Here is a 7,117-nt window from a genome sequence, read left to right on the forward strand (position 1 = left end):
CATGGAAAGACCGGCACAAAATAATGAAGTGATATGAGCAGAACCAAGAGAACACTGTATACAGTAATAGCAACATTGTATTGAGAATGACTTTAAGTGAATAGGTTATTTTGACTATTGTAAATACCCAAATTAACCATAAGGGACATATGAAGAAAGACTGCATCCAGAGAAAGAACTGATAAATAGAAGTGTGTATAGAATACCTTCATATATACACATATATGCATATATATATATATATATATATATATATATATATATATACACCTATTTATGTCTAATGGTGTCCCCTATGCATGACAGGTTAGGTGCACTGGTCCCACAGATTTTCACCATTAGTGATTCATTCCTTTGGATTAAGTATGGTCCTGACTATGTAATCCTCCATCCAAATGAAAATATCCCATAAGTCTCAAAATACCCCATAAGCCCAGTGCTTCCCTTTCTGTAAATGCATGACTTAGATTATATTACTTCCAAAATCCCTTCCAGAGCTAACATTCATTGAAACTGATGCCCACTCATTTCTAAAATATAAAGAGAGCTGAGTCAAATTTGCAAGAATACAAGTCATTCCCCAATTGATAAATGGTCAAAGGATATGAACAGGCAGTTTTCAGAGGAAGAAATCAAAGATATCTATAAACATATGAAAAAATGCTCTAAATCACTATTGATTAGAGAAATGCAAATCAAAACAACTCTGAGGTACCACATCTCACCTGTCAAATTGACTAAGATAACAAAACAGGAAAATGATAAATGCTGGAGAGGATGTGGAAAAACTGGAACACTAATGCACTGTTGGTGGAGTTGTGAACTGATACAACCATTCTGGAGAGATATCTGGAACTATGCCCAAAGACTTATTAAAAAGTGCATACCCTTTGACCCAGCAACACCACTTCTAGGGCTGTATCCCAAAGAGATCATACAAGTGGGAAAAGGACCCATATGTACAAAAATATTTATAGCAGCTCTTTTTGTGGTGTCAAAGAATTGGAAATCAAAGGGATGCCCATCAATTGGGAAATGGCTAAACAAGCTGTGGTATATGAATGTAATGGAATACTATTGTGCTATAAGAAATGAGGAGCAGACGAACTTCATAATAACCTAGAGAGACGTATATAAACTGATGGTGAGTGAGGAGAGCAGAAGCAGGAGAACTTTGTACACAATTACAGACATTGTATCTATGATGACTAACTTTGACAGACTGGGCTCCTCTCAGCAATGCAAGGTTACAAGACAACTCCAAAAGACTCATGATGGAAAGGGATATCCACATCCAGAGAAAGAACTACAGAGTCTGAATTCAGATTAAAGTAAACTATTTGCTCTCTCTCTTTTGTGATTTGTTTTGTTTCATCCCTTCTTTCTCATTGCTCACTCCATTGTTTATAATCCTTCTTTACAACTTGACTAATGTTTAATATGAAGGTATTTGTAGAACCTATATTTGATTGCATGCCACCATGGGGGGCAAGGGGGAGGAAAGGGAGAGGGAGAAAATTTGGAACTCAAGGGATTGCGGAACTGAATGTTGTAAACTGTAAGTAAATAAATACATTAAAAAAAAAAAAGGAAACTGAGACCCAGAAAGTGACTTGTGTAAGGTCACACAACAAGCTAGTCGATGAGATGAGACTAGATCCCAGGGAGCCTAACTCTTGGTTTCTTGCAAAGATCCAGATGTTAGGGGTGGGAGGAGCTTTATTTACAGGGCATTTGATTCAATTCAACTACACCTTATTAAGTGCCTTCTTTGGCCACTGGGGGTGGGGAAAAAGAACTCTGTTTAAGGTTAGAGTGTCACAGGCTGGTGAGTCAGGAGTGAGGAAGCTGTAGCAGTACAAAGGGCAGTTAGAAGGGAGCTTAAAGCCTGGGGGAACAGGAAATGTGCGGGTGGGGAAGGACACAGACACAAATCACTTAAATGCACATCAGAATAAGATAGGAACAGTAATAGCTTACTTTTATATGGAGTGTTAATGTTTGTGAAATACTCAAAAGTCCAACCTCAGAGAGTGTTGGCTGTGTGACCCTAAGTAAGTCACTTAACCTCAAAGGCAACTCTCTAAAACTCCTAAGATAAAGAGAAGGTGCAATGTACTTTAGCAGAAGGAGTTCCTCAAAGGGGGGATCAAATGATGATGAAGACACACAAAAAAACTGGGATTTATATAGTGCTTTAACATTTGCAAGGGGCAGCTAGGTGGTAGAGTGGATAGTGCTGGGCATGGAGTTGGGAAGATTCCTCTTCCTGAGTTCAAATCTGGCCTCAGACACTTACTAACTGTGTGACCCTGGGCAAGTCACTTAACCTTGTTTGCCTCAGTTTCCTTATCTGTAAAATGAGAAGGAAATGGCAAACTACTCCAGCATCCCCACATGGGGTCATGAAGAGTTGGACATGACTGAAAAATGACTAAACAATAAAAAAAATAGCATTTGTAAATTATATCCCATCCTATCTTCACAACACCTACCTGGAAGGTTGATACTATCATTATCCCCATTTTACAGATAAAACTGAGGCAGAAAGAGGTCAAATGACTTGCCCAAGGTTGCCCCGCCAGTAAATGTCTGAAGGTGAATTTGAACTCAGATCCTGTGACTCCAGGTCCAAAGTTCAATCTACTATTCCCTTATATAAAATTACAGGTCTAATGAAAAAAATAATAAAACGACCTTGTGAACTGCTGCACATATTATTATCCATGTTTTACAGGTGAGAAAATGGAGGCTTAAAATGTTTGAGTGACTTGTCCTGGATCACACACCTAGCAAATGCCCAAGGAAGAATTTGAACTCAGACCTTCCTGATTCTGAGTCCAGTAGTCTGTGTCTACACTAAGCTGTCAAAAAGTGGGAGAGGGGCGGCTAGGTGGCTCAAGGAGTAAAGCACCAGCCCTGGAGGCAGGAGAACCCGAGTTCGGTTCCGGCCTCAGACACATAACACCCACACAAAAAAAACAAGCCATGTAACCTTGGGCAAGTTACTTAACCCCAATTGCCCTCTAAAAAGCAAAAAAAAAAAAAAAAGGGGGGGGAGAAAGGAAGGGAACAAGTACTTATATAGCACCTACTGTGTGCTAGGCACCGTGCAAAGTGCTCTACAAATATTAAAAGAAGTACAAAGCAAGGACTCTTCTCTAAGAGAGAAGAGGGAGAAAGATAATTTCATGGGATTTGGGGATGGGAATGGGAATGTCCCTGCCTCCTGGTCACTACCCCAAACCCTACTTGTCACTCCAAGGCAGAGAATAGAAGATATACTCATAATTGGGCCACCAAAAGAACAAAGGGAATGGGAGGCATGAAAGTGAAGCCTGCTCAAGGGTCCGGGTCTCAACTGGTCACTATTGTGGGCCCTTTCAAAATCACAGAATGAAGGGGAAGGACAAGTACAGTGAACATCTGGGACTTGGTTCCAATGAACAATGAAATGAAGCCATTCCATGATGTCACAAAAAGAGCAGTGTATATGAAGGAAGAGAAGGCCTGAAATCCAGTCCCACCTCTGATCCATCCTGGCTTTGTGACCTCGGCCAATTTGTTTTACCTCTCAATTCTGTAGGCAGCTTCCTAAGACTAGAAATTGCAGAGAATGCATGGTACAGACATTGGCAGGAGTTTCTTCCTAGGACATGGTGGGGAGGGGAAGGGCTTGCTATAATATTGAAATAAATTCTCTATCCCTATTTGGAGTCAGGAGACTTTCAGAGCTTGCCTCCACTTCTTGTGACCTGGAGCAAGTTCCTTCCCCTCCCTGGGCCTCAGTTCCCCTACTTGCAAAAGAAAAGAGTTAGACTAACCAGTCTCCAAGGTCCCTTCAATTTCATGGCATACAGGAAACTCTTAATAAATGCTTATTGATTGACTGGACCTCTCAAGACTATGACTCTGCATAGGATTTATCAAATGAGGGGACCCCCAAAAGGAGATATAAGAAGACATCTCCCCCTCACTTCTTTGTAAGGTTGAGATCCAAGGGAGAGGAGCATTGTACATAACAACATTAAGCTTATTCAATATGTTGGTTGGTTTTACTAATTTTTTTCCTCTTCTTTCTAAAAACTTCTCTGTTATAAGGGATAACTTGTAACAAAATAGGGAAGGGGAAGAATACAAGGAAAATATAACTGATGTACAAACAAAAGATGAAAATAAAAATCTGTTTTTAAACATTCCACACTGCCATGAAGTGAAAATTCCCCCCACCTCCCCAAACTCTGGTGGCATTCCAGTTTCATAATCTGCTCCCTCTGTGCCTTCTTCTTCCATCCCCATCACTGGGTCACTACTTGGATTTCCCAAAGACAACTGGATTTCAGATTTTAAATTGCTACTGTCAGGTCCTCCTCCTGAGCAGCCTGTGGGGTTAGGGGGCATGAGAGCATCCCTGCTGACATACCTGTTTAGCAGGATCCTGGAGCTCAGGAGGGATGCAAGGACCTTCTGCCTCCTTGGGTCCAGGCTTATCCTCTGCTTCTCTCTTTCTCTGCTTTAGTCTCCAGGTGGACCCACCCTGCCACCCATTAGGAGCTGTGGTTTGAAAAGTGTCTCTTCTTACTTCCCCAGAAAGCCTGATGAATATGGTCCTGGGCCTGCAGGAATTCCCTGTGGGTTTGTTCTGATGAACTTCTAGGGGAGTAGATCCACTAAGAAGCTGTGAGCTCTTAGTTTTTCTCCTCTGATGGCTCAGGCTTAACCCTTGTCTTTCCTCTGCCTCCCTTCCCCCAAGATCACCGCCCCCCCCCCCAAGACTGAGAAAGCTAAGGCAGAGAGAGGGTTCTTCTGCTGTGGTCCCAGCTGCTTTCACAAATGTCCCCTCCCTCTTATTTGTTTCTCGAGTTGTCAGTGGGCTTCATTCAGGGCAAGTGGGGGTGAATGGGGAGGGTTATATATACAGTGCCCCCACTGTGTCCACAAGGAGCTAGGCATTGACAGTTGTGCCCTGGACACTGAAGGGCCCTGTGAAAATCTATTTTCTTTATTAAGAGACAGGCTTTTCCAAGAATCAAGGGATGAACAAGTCCAGTTGAGAAAAACACCCGTTTGTTAAAGCTGATCCCTTATTTCCAGCAACATGTACTAAGTGTGGAGCCTGGTGCTAGGCTCTGGGGAAGGGGCAAAGTTTATATATAAGATATGGCACTTGCCCTCATGGGGCTCATGGTTCAGCAGATGGGGGGGAGGTAGAATTTTAGACAGAAACGCAATTAAATGTAATATACAATGTTACATGAAAAGTACCTTGTACAGTAAGAAATGAAGACTATGAGGAATTGAGAGAGATTTGGCAGGACTTATATGAACCATATGGAAAGCTAGGTGGCACAGTAGATACAGTGCCAGGCCCGTAGCCAGAAAGTATCATCTCCCTGTGTTCAAATTTGGCTTCAGAAGCTTACAAGTTGTGTGACCCTGGGCAAGTCACTTTACTACCCTTTTTGCCTCAGTTTCCTCATCTGCAAAATGAGTTGGAGAAGGAAATGGCAAACCACTCCAGTATCCCCCAAATGGGGTCATGAAGAGTTGGACATGACTGAAAAATGACTGAATAGAGTTTGAACTGATGCCAAACGAAGTAAACAGGATAAGAAGAAAAATATACACTCAACCACAATAACGTAAATGAAAATAACTCAAAAAAAAAGGTAGTAATTCTGGAAGCGGAGCCAAAATCATCAAGAAAAGGCAGCGACTCACCTGAGCTCTACCCCAAACCCCTCCAAACACCTTTAAATAATGCCATACAACAATTCCTGGAGCAGAGAAACCACAAAAGGACAGGGTAAAAGACAACTTAGAAGCTTGGCAGGAAAGGTCTGTCACACCTGCATGAGAGTAGAGCACAGTCCAATGCAGGCCGTTCCAGCACAGATCCAGCCAAACCAACCCACGAATCAACAGTGAAAGCAGCTGCTGTCAGAGCTCTCAGCTCAGACAGTGAGAGGGTCAAAAAACTGATCAGAAGGAGATTAGAGAGATCTCTTTGCTAGCACTGAGGCAGAACTTTGTTGCTTTGCCCACACTTGGATATGGGTAGTGGTCCTGGGTGATGGTCCCAGGATGAGGGGGGCACTAGCATAGCAGAGCTTTCTTCCACAGTGGAACAGGTACCCTCCTCACAGTTCCAGGGCAGAAAAGAATGCTCATGGTCACTCATAGACCAGAGCACAGGGCAGGAAAGTAGAAAACACACTTCTCCTTAGATCATACCACCTTGGAAAAACTAAAAACTTACAGGTCCCTAGAAGTACCTCTGAAAACAGTTGCATAAAGCCCTGAAAGTCTGGAACAGTGCAACCTCCATCCTAGAAGCAAAGTCGCACTTTAACAAAGAATTAAAAGTCAAGAAATAGGGGTGGCTAGGTGGTGCAGTGAATAGAGCATCAGCCCTGGAGTCAGGAGGACCTGAGTTAAAATCCAGCCTCAGACACTTAACACAAAAACTAGCTGTATGACCTTGGGCAAGTGTAAAGTAATGCCAAGCAGAGGCAACTTCCCAAGGTTCAGAATACCAGCATAGGTGCTCTCCATTTTATTCAGTGACAAACCAAGAACAGAGAAGATCAAAACATGACATTATTCAAAATACAGCATTTACTAAGTGTGATTAAATAATCTCCAAGTACTACCCCACCCCAGGACTTTCCAATCATTCAATCAATTACAAAGTCCCTGTTCTAAATACTACTCCACCCCTAGGCTGTACCTTCATTTAGTCCACCACAAAGCCCCTCTTCTCAAATGGAGATTAGTTTCCAATCTAAGTAAAGTACATTCATTTGTTCAACCATAGAACACAAAAAGGTCAAAAGTTCCCCACCCCTGGATCACAATTGAATCTATCCCAGAGTTATATCAAGTTTAAGCACAGCACTTAATACCCAAATGGAGGTCTTTTCTTCATCTTGACACGAGGCAAGTTCTCAGCAATCTTAGTTCCTGGGGAGACAGGGCTGAGCAAGGCCACAAGATACATTGCCAGTCCCTTCATTAATTCATCCTCTGTCTGTAGAACAGTCCTAGAACCCCTGAAAACATTAGCAAAATGTTGGGGGAGTGATTCCCCTGCAACAGATCCCAGCGACTAGCCCCA

Source organism: Petaurus breviceps, unplaced genomic scaffold (assembly GCF_028583685.1).
Source record: "Petaurus breviceps papuanus isolate PSGF00001 unplaced genomic scaffold, PetGlider_PUasm1.0 172, whole genome shotgun sequence".
In the NCBI taxonomy this organism is placed as follows: domain Eukaryota; kingdom Metazoa; phylum Chordata; class Mammalia; order Diprotodontia; family Petauridae; genus Petaurus; species Petaurus breviceps.